This window comes from Neovison vison, chromosome 4, assembly GCF_020171115.1.
Source record: "Neovison vison isolate M4711 chromosome 4, ASM_NN_V1, whole genome shotgun sequence".
NCBI classification, from domain to species: Eukaryota; Metazoa; Chordata; class Mammalia; order Carnivora; family Mustelidae; genus Neogale; species Neogale vison.
In genome coordinates this window covers 184,814,794-184,840,623 of record NC_058094.1, presented here as the reverse complement: position 1 = coordinate 184,840,623, position 25,830 = coordinate 184,814,794, and the positions used below count along the sequence as shown (strand labels likewise).

Below are 25,830 nucleotides of genomic sequence, written 5' to 3'. Positions count from 1 at the left end.
GATTCAATTGCACATTTTTGGCCAATGAGGGCTTATGTTCCCTATTGCAACCACCCTTAGCCAATGAGAGTTCCATGGGTCTCATAGGTTGTTAGGCAACCCATGTTATTTGTGCTCCTGTGGCTTCTCTTTCTGCTATTTGTTTTGAATTCTGGAAGAAACTTTAACCTACTCTTGGCGAGCAAAGAGTTTACTGGTGCTTACCACTTACAGTAAATGCTGAAACATTTGCTGGTATCTATGGTTCTGCATCTGGCCCAAAGACACAAAAGAAGAGAATCAGGCTTCTTAGAAGTTAAAATGAAAGTATTGAGCCTCCATGGGTACTGTTAATGACAATGGTCTAGGAAACAGAGGATAAAGATTGATAGGCAATTGGTGACTGTGGAATGCTTTGACACTAGGAAGGTCATCATAAGGTCATCACAACAACAGCTTAACCTGGAAGAATTGGCCTCCAATTGCATAAACTGTAGCTGGAATCGTACAACTATTTCAAGGACTTTAAGGAGCAGGGAGAAGCAATTGCCAGTGTTGAATACAAGAATGTCACCCCCTGTGCATAGGGTTACAATGACCTGCATAACCGGCTAATTCAGTGGGAGCTCCCATTTTCAGAAACTAATCAGTCCCCCATGCTTTGTATGGAGTACAAAGTATTTTGTAGTATCATTTTAATTTTTAACTTTATAAAGCATCAATACCTCCTGGACATATTTCATGTTGGCATGTGTATAATCTTAGAATCTATTGCATTTTTTCCAAAGACTCCATAATATTTCTTTGTATTAACTTACTACAATTTATTGAATTAATCCTCTATTAATGGACATCTGGGTTGCTTCCAGTTTCTATGTTACAAACAATACTGCAATGGTCATAATGCCCTAGAAGATGTTATTTTTGAGAATATTTATTTCTCTGTGTCCTCCTCAACATGAGGGGTTATCAAGTATTTTAAATGTTTTTTTTAAAACAAGTATTTTTAAATGTTTTTCAATTTATAAGGAAAAATAATATCTTACTGTGTTTAATTTGCAGTTCTTTAATATTAATAAGTTGAGATATCTTTTCATGTTTGTAGGATGTTTGCACTTCAAATTCTTTGAGCTCCTGGTTCATGGTATATGCCTATTTTTCTTTCGGGTGTTTATAACACTAAAATCTCAGAAATAACTATATTGTCTATTACATTTAATAAATTTCCTTTTTTTCCTTTCTTTTCTTTTTTTTAGGATTTTATTTATTTATTTGAGAGAGAGAGAGTGAGCCAGTAGAGAGGACAAACAGGGGGAGCAGCAGAGGGAGAGGGATTCCAGGACCCCAGCATCATTACCTGAGCCAAAGGCAGACACTTAACCAACTAAGCCACCCAGGTGAACCTGCTGAGTAAATTTCATACCAAAATATTATGTAGTAATTACGAATTATATTTTTAAAGGATTTTTAATGATGGAAACATTCATTATATGGTAAGTGAAAATAAAACAGAATATAAAATTGTATATATCTGTTTTTTTTTAATGCATAGACAAAAGCCTGAGGGGGTGAAAATGCACATATGTATTAATGTGATTTGAGGAGGTAAAATTACAGGTAATGTTAAAACTTACTGGGTAAAGTTTAATATTTTCCAGAATTACTATAAAGCTCAGTTTTTTATGTAATCAGAATGAACAAAAATGTTGTAGTTTTGCGATTATAACTGACCTCTTAACAGTTGTCCTGTTCTGTGCCTCAAGGGCACTGGTGGTCAGCCGCTGTGTTAACACAAGGGCTCCTTAAGTCAGGATAGAACAGTCTGCAAGACCACGAGGTGAGGAGAAAACAGGCAGCTGGCTGTCCCTGTAGAGTCCAGTGGGTCCATGCTGCTCTGGGGCCCTAAGAGTCCTTTGATGGCCACTGGCCGACACAAACAAAAGCGAGTCTTCTGATTTGGGTTATGGTTTATTGGTATTAGTGCATGACCAATACATATTCCTGAAGATTTCATTTTTAGGTAAGTTATGTAAAACAGGTAACCTTCTACATAAATTATTAAAGATTATTACAATTTGATAGTTACCAAGAAAAGGGGATTATGTCAAGTTTCCACACATTTTCCAGACTTTCGAATCCAAATATGGTGCCTCAGCCCTCACTCATCTTAGACGTTCTTCTCTGTAGCTTCTGCTCGTTGCCCATCCCTTTTTGTTTGGCTCAGTGGCTCCTGATTCCCCACTGTCTACCCCTGGCATCCTTGTCATCACCTGCAAGCTGAAGACTTCTCTCACCAGTGCCTTCCTAAATCCCCAGGGATTGCAAAACCATGCAGCTGGCCTAACAGAATTGACTGAAGATTGGAGGTTGGCATGGGGCCTTTGCATGCTGAAAAGGAAAAAGGCAGAAAGCAGTGGGGTCTCAGCATATGACCGTCACAGATACTGCCTCTCTTCCAGCCCATGTGGGCCTTTTTGCAAATCCCTGGCATCTGCTTCCTACAAACCAGCGCCTCTTCTCCCATCTTTGCCTCTCACTGAGTCCCCACTCCTTGGTCCCCCATGCTGCTTCTTACCCAGTGGAGGAAACCCCAGGAACCCACAGCACAACAAATGTGCCTCCCTGTCCAAGGAAGGTAGCTTTTTTCCATAGAGAAATTTTAGCCTTGTTCTGTCCAAACCACTCCTACCTGGGTGAAGTGTAAGCCTAAAGTCTACTAAAGCATTTTCCCATTAAAAAAGAAAAATTACTTCCAAGGAAAAATTCTGCAGTTACTACCTAAAGTAAGGAGCATCAACAGCAAAGAGTCTTTAAGACAGTAAGGCTCTCCCACTCCCCCTCTAGAGCCCACGGGTGTCCTCTCATTAAGTCCTTTATTAAAGTTGCTGACACAGTTGCTGTTTACCAACCAGGATGGAAACATTTTAGTATTTTTGTAACCAACAATGTTTCAGTATTTTAATAGCTGAGGGCTTACCTGCTACTTGTCAGCCCTAAACATAGAGATACAGAATTCTAGAATCCCTGAGTTGGGAGATATAGGCAGTCTCTAAAAAAATCTTCTGAATGATGCCTCTGGATGAGGAGCTCCTCAGAAGCGAAGACTGCCATGCCTCCCGCAGTGGCTGGCACCCCGCAGATGCTCTGTGACTGATGACCGGTTCAACGAGAGAACGAGCCAACACTCACTGCTGCTTCATTGACAGATTGACGCCCCCTGGTCTTTTCTGGTCAAGTGTTAGGTAGCCCATTTTCATGGAAAGCAACTGGTGATTCTGTGGATCTCTCCTATCTTTGTGCAGGAAAATGTGACTTTTAGGAATTTTACTCTCTTGTTTTCTGATAACTGTTCAGAGCAAATGTCTGGATCTCTCTTTATATTCTATCATACATATCATGTTAGATATGTCGTATATGTGTTAACATGGGTCTATTATATACATTTCTGTTCTGATTTCTATCTTTTTTCAGGTAACTGTCTTTTCCTATCACAATGCCTTAGCCTCAAAATCTTCTACTATTCTTTATGCTATCTATAGTCGTAGCAGAAAAGAATCACTATCTGGGATGGGGAGGCAGAAGGTACAGCAAAACCAAGAAGAGTGAAGCACAGACAGGAGGGGCACAGAGGCCTCAGTAGAACTGAGCTCTCCTTCCCTTGGCCTTCAGCTAAGACCAGTCCTCTCTTGTGGAATCATTTACATGGACCTTGAACACCAGAGCTCTGCAGAGGGTGGGGCGACCAACATGCTCTGGGGACAGGGGACAGCTGGGACAGCCTGGAGTGATTGGTGCCCAAGCCTGTTGGAGAACGTAGTTCTGCCACAGGCTCAAGCTTATAATGACAAGGTTCTCTAGGGACGCATACCAGCTGTGTTGTACTTCAAATTAGTGGAATCTAGCATGACCGGCAAGATGTTTATTTTGTGAAACTGCCTCTGCATCTCTTTGGGGGCTGAATTTGCTATATTCTCCATGTTTAGTATGACAATGATTACTGTTACTGTTAACGATAATGAGAACAAAATGCAAAGTCTTTCACCAAAATTATGTCTACTTCTCGTGGCACTTCCACGATGTGGACACTACTATTTTCATCTTACAGATGCTGATCACACAGAAAATAGGAGAGCCAGGCAATGAATAGATATAAAATATATACCCCTTCCTCTCTACATGGATTCGTGCCAAGTAACACAAGAGGCCTGCTTGCTCTTGACCGAAGGGCAAGGGCGAAGCTGTAGGCTCACACTCTTCCCTCCTCCCAAGAGATAGGGGAGGTTTCCAAGTTTCCAATTTCCTTCTGTTTTCAACAAAATAGGAACCTTAGTATTATCTCATTCAAGCATAACAAAGAGAAGTAGGGCGGTGGTGGGAAGGCTCAAGAAAAGGACCAGTTCTAATGCTGCCGAAATAAGAAGGATGGGAAAATTAGGGCTGCCCTCTGCACCTCCCACCCCGAACACGGGGCTACCTACATATTCAGCCTGCTGTGTAGGAATCACATGGTCTGGTTACATTATGGAAACGACTTCGTGGTTGCAAACAGTCACAACTGCCAACCACACTGGACTGAGCTTACTTGACCATCAGAGAAATGCCCACGTGAATACATACAGACACACGCGTAGTTTATGTGTCTAGTCGGTCCTCATTATTCACCGAATCTGTATTTGTGAATCCACCTGTTTGCCCAGATTTATTTGTCCCCCCGCCCCCAGTCCATCTTCGGGGCACTTTGGCAGTCATTCATAGGTAGGCAGAGAGCAGTGAGAAATTGGAGTCCCTGATACATTTGCACTTTCTTCCCCGCTGAGCTGAACAGGACAACATGCTGACTCCTTATTTCAGCTCTCATCCGGTCAACCAGTGTCCTTTTCATGGTCTATTTAGTGCCTCCTTATGTATTTTTTGTTGATGATTTTGCTGTTTCTAATGACCTCCAAGTATCTGAAGTGCTGTCTAGTGTGCCCGAGCGTGTGTGGGACGATGACGTGCCCTCCAGAGAAAATCCATGTGTCAGGTAAGCTTCATTCAGGTGTGAGTTAATAGTGATGTTGATCCTGAGTTCAATATTAATGAAGCAAGACTATATAGTAAATAAAATGTGTTTACACAGAATCACAGGAAAACAAGGTTATGCCCTGATCAGTTCAAGGAAGTATGCCCAGAGGCACCTAGAAACTTACCCCTGTATTTCCCTAAGGAGGAAGGGGTCAGTATATGCCAGTCCAGCGTTCATGGTGACCCTATAGACCATAACTACTGTGACTACCAAGAACCAACTGTATGCTTATGTACATGGTATGTATGTGCATGCGTGTGCGTGTGCGTGTGTGTGTGTGTGTGTGCAGTGCCTTATCTGAATTCACTGAGACCCTAAAAACTTAACTCTGTAGTTTAGTGAGAAATGATACTTGGAGAAAACTGTTACTATACAATAAAGTACATTTTTCTTCATTAGGGCTTACCGGTGCTATAATTGATCTTTTGTTTTGCTAACACTTATTTGGATCAGCAATGATTCGATTGCGCCAGCATGATGATGTTGCTTAGCTACTGCGAAGAGGGAGCGCACGTGGGCTATAATGGTGTGCTAGTGTTACTGCAAAAGCACTTACTTGGACTACGGACTGCATTCCATGCAATGTTTTTACTCCAGAAATCTGCCCAAGAGTTTGTTATCTAGTTGATAAATGGACTTTTGGACATAATATTCTGTCCAAATCTCTTTGGCTGTGTCAACATCGACAGTATTCTTAACCAACAACAACTGACTGAGTGAGACCCTGTCAAAGACAAATCTGAGTCCTCCAGATCCACTCCCCTCCTGCGGCCATGTGGGAGTGAAGGTCAGTTTCATTTATCTTCCTGCCCCAGTGGCTTCCAGGAGCTTCCCAGCATCTCCCTGTTTTCCAGTTTCAATGCATCTTGAATTTAGAAAAGAAATCAAGTAAAAACAAACGGTACAAACCAAGACAACGGTGCTTGGTTTCTTATTTATCTCTTATTTGATCATCTCTCTAATTAAGTTACAAAAGCAGCCAGTGTGGTGGAAAGAGCCCTGGACTGGGAAACAGGGTATCATTGCCACTGATAATGTGAATTACCATGTTGATTAGGAAAGTGACTCAATTAGGCCTGGATCTCCTTATCTGCAAAAGTGGAGATTGTAAGATCTCCCTTTTAGGTGAATAATGCTTCTATCTGGACCCCTCACTATAATGTTGGGATTTTCCAGATCATCTTGACTTTAGAAAGATTTCTATGTGCTTTAGACCCTGAAAAATGCACAAACAAGCATAACACATCATATTCAATCTGATAACTGTCTCATTCAGTCTCAGTTGGCTAAAGATGTTAGTTGTCCTCCTCGTCATCCTCAGAGATCGTAAGTATTGTTAATTTGTTAAATCATGCACTCAGTTAATATTATTGAGGCCCTACACTGCTGTAGGAACATAGAAAACAAGATATGGTCCCCATTCTTAAGCTAAACCAAGATACATGGGTGCCCAGAGTTTGAGGACTCTGTGCTTTAAGGGGGTTAATAATTCAAGACCCTATCAAATTATATTCTTTTAAAATATGCCCAACATTTTAAGCAATGAGAGAAATGTTTTTCTATTTAATTCAAATGTATACAATTATGCATATTTTACCATATGAGAATTTGTCTGTGGCAATCTGAGTTAATTAGGTTCACATTTTTTAGTTATTCTAGAGATATTTTAGGGAGTATAAAAACAATTCCCCCTCTGCCCAAGCAGCTCACCCCTGCAATTCTGTCTGGAGATTACAGGCTTTTCTTTTTCTTTTTGGTAATCAATTATCAAATAGATTAGAAAATGTTTATTAAGTTTAAAATTTTAAGTTTAAAACATTTATTAAAATATTTACAGGTAAACTTACTATGAAGCTATCGTTTCTTTTGTTTTGGGTATCTGAATATTTACTTTATCGTTTTTTGTTATTTTTATAAGCTTTTCAACACTCTTTGTGAAATGAGATAAGGTAGAAATAAATGATTAGCTTAATTAACATTGGTGGCATTTCTATGTACTAATTTAGCTAATGTTGTCTAGTCTGTTTATATTTTACCCTGACTAAAGTTGTTTCTTTTTTGGAGAGGCAAAATCTTCCAAATACATAACTGCTAAATAAAGAAATGCACATTTCCTTTTATTAGATTTTATACTATCCCCTATATAAATCAGTGTCTGGCAAAGTAAATTGTATTTTTCCATCAGTTTACATTGTAAAGTCAAACCATTTTTATTTGTTTATAAATTTACCTTCAATTTTATTTCAAATCTTCCGTCTTTCCCCTTCATTTTTTCAGCCCTTAGAAACACTGATACAAACACTTATTTCTGAGTTGAAGAATATTGTTGGCAAATCTTTTTGTAGAGTATTTTGGTAATAAAAAATAATTTCTATTCATAAGCCATCTGCTTTGTATATTTTCTTAACTTACAGTTTATTACATTGGGACATATCTACAAATATATATCTTTGATAAGTAATGTTTCCTGGGAATATTGAAATACAGAAGTTCAGATTTTACCATAGAAATACTTTAATTGCTAAGAATGCCAGGTGTGAGAGAACAAGACCACATGTCTATCTAATCTTACTTCATGGAATCAAATTAATAAAAAATATAATACTAATATTCAGCATGTTATTTTTTCTTATGAAAGAAACTAAATGAGTTTTGTATAGAAATGGCTTTTTAAAAAAGATTTTATTTATTTATTTGACAGACGGAGATCACAAGGAGTTGGAGAGTTAGGCAGAGAGAGAGAGAGAGGAGGAAGCAGGCTCCCCGCCAAGCAGAGAGCCCAATGCAGGGCTCAATCCCAGACCCTGGGATCATGACCTGAGCCAAAGGCAGAGGCTTTAACCCACTGAGCCACCCAGGCACCCTAGAAATGGCTTTTTGATGTGTCGTTCTCATTTGATTTTGCTAATTAGGAAAAAAAAAAAAACCCACTATGACATTCACTATAAATCCCAAATCAACAATTCCTTCTAAAATTTATCCAGAAGGAAACTTAATGTTCTTTTTAAGTTTTTATCCCCCATAGAAACAAAATTATTTGTCTTCAGTGTATTTCTAGAATTAGTCTAATGAAACAATTTTGCTGAACAGTTTAGCTGATTTTTTTCCTGCTACAGAGAGTCTTTCTTTTAAATGGAGTCCCTTAGTGTGTGTGATCTTATATTATCTTAAAACTCAATCATAATTAACTTGCCTCTCCCAACTTTATAGAAGGAGGAATGATACTTATAATAAGACCTTTGCCATTCAATGTATTTCAAAGAAGAGAATTAGGGAAGATAAGGATGCCTGTTACCAGCTGTTTATCAACTAAGAATGTTTCTGTTCTTGGGATAGTTAGGGTGTGGTTGAAGTTTAAATGATTTGTTCACAGAAAGAATTTTTTAAACACATAAAGTAATCTCTGACCTTTACTAGATTGAGTCAACAAGTACAAGAGAACTCCCAGGAAGTTTTTTGCTCCTCCTCAAGAATATCAGTGAATTTGGGGAGAAAATGCCATGTATACATGTGGATGTTTTTACTCGTTATTTAATGATAAGAAAGCAAAGAGATGTGATTGTATTTTGCCTTGAGTTCTATTATAACAGATGTGTTCAGAAACATTACATTTTGGTGAAAAAAAATGAGGGAGAATATTAAGTAGTCAAAACTATGATTTGCGACTGTCAACTGTACATTATGCTTAGCGTTTTATAAAAACCATGAGTTTATTCAATCATTATAGGGACGATGATGAGAATAGCTAACATTTGTCAAGCAGCCCTTATGTGCTTGGCATTGCTGGGCTCCTGAGGTACAACAGTGCACGTATGAGGCACGGTCCATGGACTTACAGAGGTGAAGGTGTAGATAGATCAACAGTTAGGGTATGAGGTGGTGATGGGGAAGGACAGGCTGTCATGGAAGCACAGATTGTGTGGGGGGCCTAAGGAGAAGCTGGGGGTTACACAAGACTCTCTGGATGAACTGATATCAAAAAGTATGAATTAGCCACAAAAAAAAAAGGTCAAGAATAGTCTCAGAAGAAAACATGAAGCATGAAGAATGTCCAAAGGGTAGGATACACAAGATGTTTTCAAAGGACTGAGAACTTTTCAATATGGAGAAACTGAGAACACAAGCATGGAGATAATGAAACGTGAGCTTGGAAAGAAAGCTTGGGCTGCTCGTCAAAGCCATGCTTGAGGACGGGGAACAAACGTGGGATCAGAGAGTATAGCGTCATGATCTGATCTGACAAGTACATTAGATGGATTATGCTGTTACTGTGCGGAAAAATGATGGGAGGGGGCAAGACCATTGACAACAAAGCAAATTAGTCAACTCATAGTCATGCAGGAGAAAAGGTGATGACAGCCTGACACCAGGGGAGGGACATGGGAGTGGATGAAATGTGATTTGATTGGCAAGGCATTTAGAGTGCAGATGTGGTCGGCCTCAGTGTTAGTGTGAGGGAGGTCGAGGAAGAAAGGTATTGCCAAGTATCAGCCATTGATTTCTGGGGGCGTAAGACTGGCATTTAATAAAATTGGGAACAGAGGAGGACGAGCTGATTTTGGGGTGAGGGAAAATAGAGCATTTAGTTCTGATGTGCAGAGTTTTAGTTGGCCATTGGATATTCAAGTGAATCCAGAACTTACATATGAGGAAATGAAACTTAAGGAGGTTAATAAGTTGTTTAGGGTTGCACAGACAGGATTTTAGCCCAGGATGATCTGGCTCCAGATTCCCTGTATTAATCACTACAGAACTCTTCTCCAGAGACGTGGGCCTTGACAATCTGTGCTCTCTTTGCTCCTTATTTGAATCTATAGAATGGTGTCGAGATACTGCGTTCTAATTCAGCTCTGCCATTAACTGCTTGACTTTGGGCAAATCTTTAATCTTTTGGGGTCACTGTCTCTAAAAGGAAGTAGTTGAGATCAGGTCCGTATTTTTCAAAGGGGTTTTTCGAGTAAGAGAGGAAGGAGGTCAGGAAAAGAGGCATGAACATGTTTCCCTAGAAAAGGCTTATTACCTGGAAGGATTTCTCAAAACACAAACTATTATGTGAGTTCTTCTCCCTCCCCCTTCTGATATTCTCCCTAGCAAGGGCATTCTTTATAGTTGAGGCTCACAGTCTTGTCTTGGGTTGTATTCTTTAGATATGCTCAGAGAAAAAAACATTGATAACCCAGATGATCTCACATTCCTTCATACACTCAAAGACACTTCAAAATTCTGTCGTTATAAATCACCTTCCTTAAATTATATAAGAGAGTAGTGGTTTTGCTTGTTTTCTTGCTATGTTTTCCTTCCTTCAACGTGTACTTGCTGAATACTTACTATGGACCAGATCATGTTCTAGACACTTGAGATACAGCAGTGAATAGGACAAAGTCCTATCTCTAGTGCACTCACATTCTGGTGGGAGAGACAGATAATAAACTAAAGATGAACAAAAATATCAGATGATGATAAGTGCTATGCAGAAAACTTCAGTAGGAGGGCTGGTGGTGATGCTCTCACAACAGTGTAAATGTGCTTAATGCCACTGAACTGTACATGTAAAAATGTTTAAAATAGTAAACTTAATGTTATGCATATTTACATAATTTTTAAAAATAACTTTAAAAAAATGTAAGGCAAGATATAATGAAATGGTGTCTTTAAAATGCTAAAAGAAAAAAACTAAAAAAATAAACCAAGAAACCCCAAACCCCAGCAACCCATAACTAGACATTAGAATTCTATGTCCAGTGAAAATATTTTTCTAAAATGATGGTGGAGAGGAGAAAAACTTTTCCCTTCTTTCCATCTAGGTTTTGTGGCTGATCTGATAAATTGACATGAGACAGATTAACAGGAGAAAAACAAAAATTTAATTACATATATATGAGAGCTCAAAGACATGGGACTCAAGAACAAGCCAGGCAATTGAGGCTTATACATCACGCTGAGCTAAGGAATGGGTTGGGGCCTGGGGCTTCAAAGGGGAGAAGGGTAATTCCTAGGAGGAAAAGAAGAGCAGGTGTCTAGTAATCAGACGTTTGCCCTCCTATACAGCTAGGTCATTCAGATTAAAATCTACCCCCAGCTGCCTTTTGGGGCAGCTTAAATTGTGAAATGGGGATATTGATGGGGATATTGTCAAATAAATAAAAGTTGTTCCTTTCTCTTTTTTCCCTTTTTCTAGATCTCCACTTACAATTTTTATTAGAGTGGGGCTGAAGGGAATGCTACCAGATGAAAACCCAGGCCTACAAAAAAATAATAAAAAGCATTGAAAATGGTAAATATATGTATAAATATAAAATAGCATATTTTAAGTCAATTCTTAAGTTCTTTATGGTGGATAAAAAGGTATCTACTAAGAATTTAAAGCTAAATTATGCATAATTATACATTATAAATTATGCATAATGAAAACTGAACACCTTTGTTGTAAGATCAGAACTAGTTCAAGACCGACACAAGGTTCTCACCAGTCCTACTTAGCAGCATAGTAGAAGTCCTAGTCAGTGTAAAATATCAGTGCAATAATGCAAGGAAAAGAAATGAAACCTACATATACTGGAAAAGAAGTAAGAAAATAATTACTGCTTGCAGGCAACATGGTTTTCTACATAGTAAACTCAAAGAATGTATATTAAAAGAAATAACTCCTATAACTAATAAATGAGTTGAAAAAAGGCATAGGCTACAAGGTCAATATTTTAAAAATCAATCATATTTTAATATTCTAGCAACAATTGGAAGTCAAAATTTAAAAAAAAAACATATCACTTATAATGGCTACAAAAAATGAAATAGGTAGAAATATAATAAAATATTTGTATAATCTCTGTGTTAAAGACTATAAAACACTGAAGAAAGAAATCAGAGAGGAATAAAGAAGAGATATTTTGTGTTTGTTTACGGGAAGACAAAATATTAAAAGGTTAATTCTCCCCAAATTGATATATGGATTTATCACAACCACAATAAAAAATCCCAGCAGGACTCTTTTTAGTTATTGACCATATAACTATTTATATGAAGAGTTTTGCATGTAAAACTTTGTATGAAAATTCAAAGAAACTAGAATAGACAAAATGATTTTGTGAAAGAAAAACAAGATTGGAAGGCTCATGCTGCCTGATTTTAAAACTTACTATACTTTTGTTCTGTGAAAGACACTGTTAAGACAAGCTACAGATTGGGAGAAAATATCTGTAAATCATATATCTGACAAAGAAATCATAGCCACAATATATAAATTGCTTTCAAATTTCAATAATAAGAAAGCAAACCCTGAATAGATAGGCAAATGATTTGAACAGACACTTCACCAAAGAAGATATATGGAGAGTAAATAAGCACATTAAAATGGCTCAACATTGCTAGTCATTAGGGAAACCCAAATAAAAAATGCAATGAGATACCCTTACATACCTTTTAAATGTTTTTATTTATTTTTCGTTTCTTTCATATGCTTATTATTTTTATAATAATTTTTATAATAATTTTTATAATTAATTATTTTTTTCTTACCCTAGCACATACCCTCCCCGATGTCCACCACCCAGCCACCCCATTCCTTGCACCCTCCACCCCTATAGCAATCCTCAGTTTGTTTCCTGAGATTAAGAGTCCCTTTCTCTGGTTTTATCTTGTTTCATTTCCCCCTCCCTTCCCCCTATGATCCTCTGTCTTGTTTCTCAAATTCCTCATATCAGGGAGATCATATGATAATTGTCTTTCTCCGATTGACTTATTTCACTTAGCATAATACCCTCTGGTTCCATCCACGTCATTGCAAATGGCAAGATTTCGGGAATTTTTTTTGATGGCTTCATAGTATTCCATTGTATATGTATATATCACATCTTCTTTATCCATTCATCTGTTGATGGGCATCTAGGTTCTTTCCATAGTTTGGCTATTGTGGACATTGCTGCCATAAACATTTGGGTGCACGCGCCCAAATTGTTTTCCAGAGTGGCTGCACCACCTTGTATTCCCACCAATAGTGTAGGAGGGTTCCCCTTTCTCCACATCCTTGCTAACACCTAGTTTCCTGACTGATTAATTTTAGCCATTCTGACCGATATGAGGTGGTATCTCACTGTGGTTTCAATTTGTATTTCCCTGATGTCAAGTGAGGTTGAGCACTTTTTCATGTGTCTATTGGTAATTTGGATGTCTTCTTTGCAGAAATGTCTGTTCATGTCCTCTACCTGTTTCTTGATTGGATTATTTGTTCTTTGGGTGTTGAGTTTGATAAGTTCTTTATAGATTTTGGATACTAGCCCTTTATCTGATATGTCATTTGCAATATCTTCTCCCATTCTGTCAGTTGTCTTTGGTTTTGTTCAGTGTATCCTTTGCTCTGTAAAAGCTTTTGATCTTGAAGTCCCAATATTTCAATTTTGCCCTTGCTTCCCTTGCCTTTGGCAATGTTTCTAGGAAGAAGTTTCTGTGGCTGAGGTCAAAGAGGTTGCTGCCAGTGTTCTCCTCCAGGATTTTGATGGATTCCTGTCTCACACTGAGGTCTTTCATCCATGTAGAGTCTATTTTTGTGTGTGGTGTAAGGAAATGGTCCAGTTTCATTCTTCTGCTGCCCAATTTTCCCAACACTGTTTGTTGAATAGACTGTCTTTTTTCCATTGGACATTCTTTCCTGCTTTGTCAAAGATTAGTTGACTATAGAGTTGAGCATCTATTTCTGGGCTCTCTATTGTGTTCCATTGATCTATGTATCTGTTTTTGTGCCAGTACCATACTGTCTTGATGACTACAGCTTTGTAGTAGAGCTTGAAGTCCGGAATTGTGAAGCCACCAGCTTTGGTTTTCTTTTTCAACATTCCTCTGGCTATTCGGGGTCTTTTCTGATTCCATATAAATTTTAGGACTATTTGTTCCATTTCTTTGAAAAAAGTTGATGGTATTTTGATAGAGATTGCTTTAAACCTGTAGATTGGTCTAGGTAGCATAGACATTTTCACAATATTTGTTCTTCCAATCAATGATCATGGAATATTTTTCCATTTCTTTGTGCCTTCCTCAATTTCTTTCATGAATACTCTTTAGTTTTCTGAGTACAGGTTCTTTGCCTCTTTGGTTAGGTTTATTCCTTGGTATCTTATGGTTTTGGGTGCAATTGTAAATGGGATCGACTACTTAATCTTTCTTTCTTCTGTCTTCCCTTTGATGTATAGAAATGCAACTGATTTCTGTGCATCAATTTTCTATCCTGATATTTTACTGAATTCCTGTATGAGTTCTAGCAGTTTTGGAGTGGAATCTTTTGGGTTTTCCACATAAGGTATCATATTATCTTCAAAGAGTGAGAGTTTGACTTCTTCTTTGCTGATTTGGATGCATTTTATTCTTTTTGTTGTCTGATTTTTGAGGCTATGACTTCTAGTACTATATTGAATAGCAGTGGTGATAGTGGACAGCCCTGCCATGTTCCTGACCTTAGGGGAAAAGCTCTAAGTTTTTCTCCATTGAGAATGATATTTGCTGTGGGTTTTTCATAGATGGCTTTGATGATATTGAGGAATGTACTCTCTATCTGTATACTGTGAAGAGTTTTGATTAAGAAAGGATGCTGTACTTTGTCAAATGCTTTTTCAGCATCTGTTGAGAGGATCATATGGTTCTTGTTCTTTCTTTTATTAATGTATTGTATCACATTGATTGGCAGATGTTGAACCAACCTTGCAGCCCAGGAATAAATCCCACTTGGTCATGGTGAATAGTCCTTTTAATGTACTGTTGGATCCTCTTGGCTAGTATTTTGTGAGAATTTTTGCATCCATGTTCATCAAGGATACTGATCTGTAATTCTTTTTTGGTGGGGTCTTTGTCTGGTTTTGGGATCAAGATAATGCTGGCCTCATAAAATGCATTTGGAAGTTTTCCTTCCATTTCTCTTTTTTGGAAGAGTTTCAGGAGAATAGGTATTAATTCTTTTTTAAATGTTTGATAGAATACCCCTGGGAAGCTATCTGGACCTGGGCTCTTGTTTGTTGGGAGATTTTTGATGACTGCTTCAATCTTCTTACTGGTTATGGGTCTATTCAGTTTTCTATTTCTTCCTGGTTCAGTTTTGGTAGTTTATATGTCTCTAGGAATGCATCCATTTCTATCAGATTGTCAAATGTGCTGGCATATAGTTGCTCATAATATGTACTTGTAAGTGTTTGTATTTCTTTGGTGTTAGTTGTGATTTCTCCTCTTTCATTCACAATTTAATTTGGTGTTGGTTGTGATTTTTCCTCTTTCATTCATGATTAATTAATTGATTAATTTCATTCATGATTTTATCTCCTTTCTCTTTTCTTTTTAATAAGTCTGGCCAGGGGTTTATCAATCTTATTAATTCTTTCAAAGAACCAGCTCTTAGTTTCATTGATCTCTTCTACTATTCTTTTGCTTTCTATTTCATTGATTTCTGCTCTGATTATTATTATTTCTCTTCTCCTGCTGGGTTTAAGCTTTCTTTACTGTTCTTTCTCCAGTTCCTTCAGAGGTAGGGTTAGGTTGTGTATTTGAGACCTTTCTTGTTTCTTGAGAAAGGCTTATATTGCTATATACTTTCCTCTCAAGAGTGCCTTTGCTGTATGCCAAAGATTTTGAACATTTGCATCTTCGTTTTCATTTGTTTCCATGAATTTTTAAAATTCTTTAATTTCCTGGTTGACCCATTCATTCTTTAATAGGATGATACTTAGCTTCCATGTATTTGAGTTCTTTCCAACTTTCCTCTTGTGGTTGAGTTCTACTTTCAAAGTGTTATGGTCTCAAAATACTCAGGGAATGATCCCAATCTTTTGGTACCAGCTGAGACCTGATTTCTGACCTAGAATGTGATCTATTCTGGAGAATGTTCCATGTGCAGTAGGAAAGAATATGTATTCTGTTGCTTTGGGATGGAATGTTCTGAATATAACTGTGATGTCCGTCTGGTCCAGTGTGTCATTTAAGCCCTTTATTTCCTTGTTGGTCTTTTGCTTAGATGAACTGTCCATTTCATTGAGGGGGTGTTGAAGTCCCCTACTATTATTGTATTATTGTCAATGTGTTTCTTTGATTTTGTTATTAATTGGTTTATCTAGTTGGCTGCTCCCATGTTAAGGGCATAGATATTTAAATTTGTTGTTTATCTTCTTGTTGGACAGACCCTTTAAGTATGTTATAGTGTCCTTCCTCATCTCTTATTATAGTCTTTGGCTTAAAATCTAATTCATCTGATATAAGGATTACCACCTCAGCTTTCTTTTGATGTCCATTAGCATGATAAATTGTTTTTCACACCCTCACTTTAAATCTGGAGGTGTCTTTGGGTCTAAAATGAGTTTCTTGTAGACAGTATATCGATGGGCCTTTTTTTTTTTAAGATTTTATCTATTTATTTAACAGACAGAGATCACAGGTATGCAGAGAGGCAGGCAGAGAGAGAGGAGGAAGCAGACTCCCCGCTGAGCAGAGAGCTTGATGTGGGACTCGATCCCAGGACCCTGAAATCATAATCTGAGCCAAAGGCAGAGGCTTAACCCACTGAGCCACCCAGGTTCCTGGTCTTTTTTTTTTAAATCCATTTTGCTACCCTGTGTCTTAACTGGGGCTTTTAGTCCATTTATATTCAGGGTAATTTTTGAAAGATATGAATTCGGTGCCATTGTATTGCCTGTAACATGACTGTTACTGTATGTTTTCTCTGTTCCTTTCTGGTCTATGTTACTTTTAGGCTCTCTGCTTAGAAGACCCCCTTTAGGGGTCTTCTAAGCCTGTAGGGCTGGTTTGGTGTTTACAAATTCTTTTAGTTTTTATTTGTCTTGGAAGCTTTTAATCTCTCCTTCTATTTTCAATGATAGCCTAGCTGGATATAGTATTCTTGGCTGCATATTTTTCTCATTTAGTGCTCTGAATATATCATCCCAGTCCTTTCTGGCTTGTCAAGTGTCTGTGGATAGGTCTGCTGCCAGTCTAATATTTCTACCATATTGTGTTACAGACCTCTTGTCCTGAGCTGCTTTCAGGATTTTCTCTTTCTCACTAAGACTTGTAAATTTTACTACTAGATGATGGGGTGTGGACCTATTTTTATTGATTTTGAGGGGGTTCTCTGTGCCTCCTGGATTTTGGTGCTTATTCCCTTCCCCAAATTAGGGAAATTCTCTGCTATAATTTGTTCCAATATACCGTCTGCTCCCTCTCTCTTTCTTCTGCTTCTCGGATCCCAAATATTCTAATATTGTTTCGTCTTATGGTATCACTTATCTCTCAAATTATACCTTTGTGGTCCAGTAGTTGATTATCTCTCTTTTGCTCAGGTTCTTTATTCTCTGTCATTTGGTCTTCTATATCATTAATTTTCTCTTCTGCTTCATTTTTCCTAGCAGTAAGAGTCTCCATTTTTTACTGGACCTTGTTAATAGCTTTTTAAATTTCAACTTGGTTAGATTTTCGTTCTTTTATTTCTCCAGAAAGGGATTTTCTAGTATCTTTTATGCTTTTTTCAAGTCCAGCTATCATCTTTATAATTGTCATTCTGAACTCTAGCTCTGACATCTTACTAATGTTTGTAATGATTAGGCCCCAGCAGTTGGTACTGCCTCTTGTTCTTTTTTTGAGGTGAGTTTTTCTGCCATGTCATTTTGTTCAGTGAAGAATAGATGAATGAGAGAACAAAATGCTAAAAGGTAACAACGACCCCAGAAAAATATACACTAACCAAATCAGAAGAGACCCAAAACTGGAGGGAGAGGAAAGAAAAAAGAAATATGATTGCGCTGGTGAGTAGGACAGAGCCACACACTTGATTTTGGGTATACTTTGGTGTGTTAGAAGAAATTACCTCCCAAAATTTGAAATAAATTAAAAAATTATATATATATATATTTATTTCCAACACTCATATATATATATATATATATATATAGATATATGAGTGATGGAAATAAATACACTTCATATATATCTATATTTATATATATAAATATATAGATATACCTATATAATATATACCTATATAGGTATATAGATACACCTATATAAATATATATGAAGTGTTTACCCATGGGTAAACACAATGGAGGGATGGAAGATGACTCTAACCATGAAAATTTAAAAAGATTTTAAAAAAGGAATTGATTAAGATAAGCAGTTGATTGAAAAAAGAAAAAAAAAAGAAGAGAATGTGATTAGACTGGAGACTAGAATAATGTCATACACTAGATTTAGCATATTTTTTGGTCTGTTAGAAGAAAATGTATCCCAAAATTTTACAGAAAGAAAAACTTATATGTATACCAAAAATAAGGTTAAATACAATGTGGGAGTAGAATATGACTGTAAAAATGAAAACTAATAAAGATATTTAAAAAGGTATTGATAAGATATAAGTTAAAATATGAAAGAGGGAACATTACAAAAAATAGAAAAAGAAAAAAAATAACAAAAACTTTAAAAAATCAACTTTGAAAGACTAAAGAATCATGGGGAAAAAAGCCATGCATTCCGGTGTGCTGTGTCCCCCTAGCACTGTTTTTTTGCTGTTCTCATTGATCAGTAAACTTGGTCTTGGCTGGATATTCTTGTTCATCTTCTGGAGGAGGGGTCTGTTGCAATGATCCTCAAATATCTTTGCCCTAGATGGAACTGCACCGCCTTTGCCAGGAGTCGGGCTAAGTAATCTGCTCGGGTTCGCTCTCTGGAGCTTTTGTTCCCTGAATGCTTTTTCATAGAGCTCTGGAAAACGGGAATAGAAATGGCTGCCTCCCAATCTCCGCCCAGAGATGCTGAGAGCTCAGGGGCCCACTGTTCAGTGCGCCCTCAGAGAAAAGCAGTCAAGCCTCCCGTCTCCCTGTTCTCCAGCCACACTCCAAGTTCACCCAGCCTGTGACTGAGCATTTCTGTCTCTGGTGCACGGCCCCATTTAGAGTCTCCAAACCCAGCAGATCCCTGCTGCTCTGTTCTTCTGGCAGATGAAGGTGGGTCTCCCCAGATCTGCCACTTGTGGGGTCCCTGCTCAACTAGCTGTGGTTTGACTGTGCCTCAGATCACGGATTAAGGTAACTCCAAGCTGAGAGCTCACTTCTCAGCTCTATGTCTACCCCTGGCTTCCCTGCTCAAATACCTGGGGGCTCTGCCACCCTCAGACACTCTTGGTCTTTCTGTGACCCCAAGAGACCCGAGACCACACTATTTCAGCAAGGGCTTCACCCCTACTCAGCCTCTGGAGCGATGTCCCTCAGTGGAGCCGACTTTTTAAAGTTCTGATTTTGTGCTCCGCTGCTCTACTGCTTGCCAGAAGCTGCACCCCGCCCCCCCGCAGTCTATCTTCCCATCACTTTGGATTCACTTCTCCGCACGTCCAATTCCAGAAAATGGTCGCTTTTCTGTTGTTAGAATTGCTGCTCTACTTCTCTTCCATCTCCTGTTGAGTTTGTAGGTTTCAGAATGGTTTGATAACTATCTAGCTGAACTCCTAGGACAGGATGAAATTTAGGTCTCCTAGTCCTCTGCCATCTTGTTCCTCCCTCAAATCTTAAAATGTTTAATTAAAAAAAAACAAAACAAAAAACTAATGATACCAAGTCCTGGTGGGGCTGTAGAACTCTCATACATTACTGATAGGAATGAAAATGGTATAGCTACTCTGGAAAACAACTTGTTAATTCTTTGTAAAGTCAAACATACACTTACCATATAATGTAGTAATTATACTCCTATGTACTTACCTTAGAGACATGAAAACTTATGCTCGGTATTCAAATTCAAAACTGTATTCAAATAATTGTGGCAGTGTGATTCATAATGACACAAAACAACCTAAATATCCTACTTTGGGTAAATGAATAAACAAACAGTTGTACATCCATTAAATGAAACACTACTGAGGAATAAAAAGGAAAGAACTACTGATACTTTCAACAGCATGGATGCATTATGCCAATCAAATATATTATGCTGAGTGAAAGAAGCAAGGCTCAAAAAATGTTGTATGAAATTCTGAAAGGAACAACAGTGTAAGAATAGAAACAAGATTTAAGGGTGAGGGGAAGTTTTTGATTACAAAGTTTCCACAGGGGAGAATTTTATGGAGTGAAGGAATTGTATCCTGACTGTGATGGTGTTATAGCATGCTATAATTTGTTAAAAATTACAGAACTGTATAGCAAAAGAGGGGGATTTTCACCTCGTGTAAATTTAAAAATGATTTTTAAAAATAATGGGAAAAGAAACAAAATGGAATTGATTCTGAAAATGCTTTTAGAGAATTTTTATGTAAAAAATCCTAAATAAAATTCCTAAATAAAAACCCAGAGAAATTTTTAAAAATGGGGTGAGGAATTTGTGGGCAATGAGGTCTTTTAGGGGAACACTATTATCAGTGACCACTAGAGGCAGCACAGAGACAACTAAAACCTCTCAGGCAATCCAGACTATAAATAGCAAAAATAATCACAATCTCCATTCAGCCTTTGGAAAACCTGGAACTGCACAATTTGCAATTCTGGGTTCCTCTCTTTGTTTCACTCACTTCTGTTAGGGGGAAGGTAGGGTGGGCAGGACAGCGTGCCACACAACCATTTGGAGCAGTTGCTTGAACCCTGGGGCATGGAGGGCCATGCCTGGTCTCAGGAACCCCTGAATGCCAGCATGGAGCGCTATAGTCACTGTGGGCTGGTGGAGGGGGCACTTTCTGGGGGAGCATGTGCCTCTGCTCAAACTTCTAACCCTCTCACTGGTGCCCACAGATTGCAACCAGAACATGAGACGAGACAGAAAATCTAAGCAGCACAAACGCGAACTTGCTTAGTGTGGCAGAATGCCCGAGGGCGCCGGGAGATGCTGAGAGAGGGAAGGAGAGACCAGGAAAGGATGAGGAGAAAGGTGAGTGTCTGAGCAGAGGCCAACTCAGCCTCACCTCATTTTCCCCCTTTTGCTTTAGTTTTTCTCCTTCTCTTTCCTCTCTTCCTCTCTCTTCTCACTCTCCATGGCCAGCCCTACATGTTCCCTCCTCTCTTGGACTTTTCTGTGTCCTTCAGTCCTCTCTCTTCCTGTCTCACAGCCGGCTGAGTAACACACACGTCCCGAATGTGGTGAGAGCAGACCAAAGGAGAGAAGGGTCCATTTCCTGTGGCTACCATAACAAATTATCACAAGTTGGTGGCTCATAGCAGCACAGATTTATTCTGCCATAGTTAGGGAGGCCAAAAGGCTGAACTCAAATTGTTGGCAGGGCTGCACTTCCTCTGGAAGCTCTAGGAGAGAAGCCTCCCTGCCCCTTCTGGCTTCTGGGGGCTCCAGGTATTCCTTGGGTTGTGGCTGCATCTGATCTCTGCCTCCCTTTTCCTGTGGCCCTCTCCTCCTTTTCCAGTGTGCTCCTCCTTTGTATCTCAAGGACACTGTTGGATTTAGGGCCCACCTGAATAATCGAGGATGATCTCCTCTTAGGATTCTTAACTTATGAATCTGCAAGGACCCGTTTTCCAAATAAGGTATTATTCATAGATCCTGACAGTTAGGCCATACCTTCCACAGGGACCACCATTCAGCCCATGATGGCTGAGATCCCAGTCATCCCGCCCTCCAGACAACATTCAGTTCTTCCGGTCTTGCTCATTCAGTAAGACAAACACTTACTGGTGATGAATGATTACTTAGGCTTACACTAGAGAAGAACAAATGAGAAGTAAATGCAATTCATGGGTCCTGTACTTAGGAAATTGATAGTCTAATTGGAGATTTGCAATAAATCCTAAAAAAAAAAAATTCCTACAAAAACCCAACATAACTCAAGACTGTTAGAGAATTCAATCATTCAATAATGTCATGTAAAAATGTAATTAAAAGGAAACTGGTTAGAGACCCAGGACTAGCATATCTTGTGATTAAAGAACAATTAAAGCAATACCATGATAGAAAAAAATGGACAAAGGAACAGAGAGTTCACATGAAAGTATACAAATTAAATATTCCAAAAGATACTAAGCCTACTCATAATAAGAGAAATGCAAATGAAATTACTTTGATATATATGTCATTTTTTACCTATTACATAGGTAAAACCCAATAGTTAGATAATATTCTCTTGGCGAGGATATGGAGAAAGGGTCAGTTCATTCTTTGCTGGTGAAGTGTAAATCGATACCATTTTTATAGTTGCAGTTGGATGACATCTATAAAACTTGTCCATAAAAATACTGTGGAATGCATATTCTTTGACCCAGCATGCCTACTTCCAGGATTTTATTTCACAGAAAAATTTATACAGGTACGAAATGATGTATGTTCAAATTATCCTATGTTGCATTGTCATAAAAAGCACAATATTAGAAATAACCCAGAGATTTTGCTATTAGAAATCTGGGGAATATGGCTATCAATGAAGGGACAGAGCTCAGTCCTGAGGAAGTCCTCTTTGGGGGGGGGTCCCACAAGTCAAGTCCCCTCTTCAAGGCCCTTGTCCATCATTCCTCTCAAATAGCAAGCACCTTCCATCCCAGTGAGTGTTTCTCTGCAGCACTGCTCTCTTCCTGACCTCAGTTTCTCCAGTAGTCTCCAGCATTTCATGGAAAGTGTTGCAAAACCCTGTGAGGTCCGTGGCAAAGGAGAAGATGGAAGCACATGCCCCCATCTACCCAGCGGCGGTTCTGGGCAGGCTGACATAAATATGCAGGGCCTGGATTCATCACAGCTCATAAAGATATTCCCTTGGGATAAGACAAAACAAAACAAAACAAAACAACAAAAACCTGATAAATGTTCAACTTGTACTCTTCGGAGGAAATACAGTTGTCTCTATATGCACACACACATACACATACACACCCATGCACACACAGTACACATGCATTCACATACATACTTATTCACTCCAAAGTTCAGCCCATGAAAAATCAATTTGTTAGGAAAAGCCCACATCAATAGATCTGCGTTTCCAGACTGAGTCCGTCTTTCCTGGAGTAGAAAAAACAAAGTATTTGAATTCAGAAGACTATTCTCTACTCTCTACAACTTATTACCCATAAAACCTCGCGTGATAACTTTCTTTGCGATTCCAGTTCTCTTCAAAAAACTGGGGACAAATGTGATACCTGCCAAATCAGTAAGCTTTTGCTGCCTTATGAAACAGGCCCAAATTTAGTAGCTTACAACACTGACAACTAATTTGTGCACAGTTTTACAGGTCACCACTTTGGACTGGGATCAGCTGGCTGGTTCTGGTATATTCTAGCTACCTCCTGCATTTGCAGTCAGTGACCAGGTTGCCGGTGGTTGTGTTGGTCTCAGGTGGCCTCAGAAGATAGCTTATTTCTGGTTCATGTTGTGTGTCTCCTTCAATTAGCTATGCCAGACTTGTTTCAAGTAGGTGGCAGGTCCCAAGAGAGAGTCAAGCTCATGAGGCCCCTTGAGGCCTACTCTTGGACTGAATTGTGTTCCCCTAAATTCACATGTCGAGTCCCTAAATCCCCAGTGCAGCTGCATTTGGAGATAGGAACTATAGTGAAGCAATAAAGGTTAAATGAGGTCATTAAAGGATGCCTGGTGACTCAGTTGACTAAGCATTTGCTTTTGGCTCAGGTTATGATCCTGGGGTCCTGGGATTGAGTCCTCTGTCAGACTACCTGCTCACTGGGGAGTCTTCTTCTCCCTCTGCCTCCTGTTCTCTCTCTCTCTCTGATAAATAAATATAAAAAAATCTTAAAAAAAAATAAGGTCATGAAGGAAGACCTTAATCTGATTGGACTGTGCTCCTTCCAAGAAGAAACAAAGACACCAGAGGTCTTCCTCTCTTCACAGGACCACAGAGAGGACATATGGGACACAGTGTGAAGGCACCTATCTGCAAGCCAGGAAGTGAGATCACATCAGAAACCAACCTGATGGCATCTTGAACTTGGACTTCAGCTCTCCAGAAGTGTGAGAAAATAAATTTCTGTTGTTTGAGCCTCCCAGTTGACAGTATTTTGTTATGATAGCCTGAGCAGACCAGTACACTTGGAGTTGGTAGAATATCACTTCTACTGTATTCTGTTGCCAGAATAAGACACTAGAGATGAGGCCAAAGGCAAAGGTTAGGAGATGGACTCCATATCCTGATGGGAGGCACTGCAAAGTCACATATCAAAGGGGCCTGGGTATAAGAATAATACTCTAACCCATCTGCCACACACCATTTTTGTATGGATCCCATGAATTTATGGATACAAAAGCACTTCCTCAGTGATATAGTCCTATATAAATGCTAACTATCCCCAGCATCTGGTCCTACTTGGCAGCAGTTGCGACGAGGTGATGTAGATGTGTCTGGGTAGTACATTTCTCCTGGGGAAGTCACTGCCTAATGAAGGAGTCCTGTAATTCTTAAAACTAACCAGAGAAGTAGCCATGGTTTGGGAAAGCAAGACAGCATTTTCTAGCTTGAAAAGCCTGAAAATAAGTATTTGGATGAGTATCCCAATCAATGAGTTCAAGAACAGGAAGTTTGATGGCTGGATGAAGAGTAGAAAGGAAGGATGCAAATCGGATTGGCTTCAGTGAATTTAACCAGGCTCATCATCTCCCTGAGAGGCAAGGGCCAAAGAAGGCTGCTGAGTCAGGGAGGCAGGTGCACGTGTAGAAAGGCGTGTGGTATAACGTCAGACTCTCTCCCTATCGACGGTTGCTCCTGAGAGACTGCATTTGAGTTCATGAGCCCTCCTACACGATAGACTGATTGCCAAAAGAAGAGCACGTCATCAGCTCCCTGCTCATGCTCTGTCCTTGCACACAACTTCAAGCAGCAATCCATTGACAGCTGTGATAAAGTGAGCTAATTCTGTTGAGGTCAAAGGTTTGGCTGATGGGTGTTTCTGCTCCAACTGAGAACAAGTTGAACCATATAGCAAAACCCGTCTCAGGATCCCTTCTTTGGTGAGAGTAGACATGGTGCTTTGGTTCTGGGCTGGAGGCATACTGGCTCCCAGGAAGTGAATCTGTGTATCCCAAGAGGTCAAAGGGGTTGAGATCTCCTCGAAGACTCCCCCCTCCAGCCTCCATCAAGTGCTGCTGCAGACTCTGACCTCTCCAGAGCTCTGCACCCTTGAGGGGTTAAGAGATAGAACATCACACTTTGCTGGTGGCATCTCCTGTGTATTGTCTCAAGGAGGCAGAGATATTATTCTGGAAGCAAAGGGCTCAGTTGTTCAGGATTGTGAACATGCTTAACACTTTCAAGTCACTCGCAATTCCCGAGATATAATTAATTCGTCAAAATAGGCTGGATGGTTCTTGCCTGATCCAACACCAGTCTCCAAAACGATCATTGTTTGTATTACACGGTATTGCACTGAGACTATAAATGAGTACAGATTAAGACCCTCTTTTCTCCTTCATCTGCAGTTTAGTTCATTGCCCAATACCTAAGAGGCACATCAAATAAATAAAAGAATGAATGAATTCAATAAATATTTGTGGAAGTAAGTAATTATTGAAAGGACACAACCAGGGCTTAAATTTATGACGTCTGTGAAGCACTAAAAACATCTGTGTCTTATTCATATTTTGTCCCAAGACCTATATAGGAGTTTGCATGTAGTATGTACTCGTAGTATGTACAAATCATGCGGATTTGTGCTGAAATTATAGATCCCTTCAATTAAATATTACATCGCAGAAATAAGACAGCTAAGTGCCCCTGCAATTGTGTTACATTCTACGTTTTCTTCCTGAAAAGCCATAGCTCTGTGCCCCTAGAGACTGGAAAGAACTGTCTTTCTCCCTCCAAATACTCCCTGGTGCCTGTAATCTTAGCTATGCCAGGA

General features: G+C 39.0%; 1 long non-coding RNA gene across 2 annotated transcripts; it reads left to right on the top strand.

Annotated features, from left to right (window-relative positions):
* The first annotated feature begins 1,337 nt into the window (after window positions 1–1,337).
* LOC122904076 lies at window positions 1,338–23,849 on the top strand. Of its 2 annotated transcripts, none has more exons than XR_006384146.1 (4): window positions 1,338–1,376; window positions 11,223–11,318; window positions 20,779–20,914; window positions 23,828–23,849. It is a non-coding gene; the product is annotated as an uncharacterized LOC122904076 (long non-coding RNA). The 2 variants fall into 2 exon arrangements; XR_006384147.1 differs by lacking the exon at window positions 1,338–1,376 and adding an exon at window positions 4,961–5,002.
* Window positions 23,850–25,830: the final 1,981 nt, after the last annotated feature.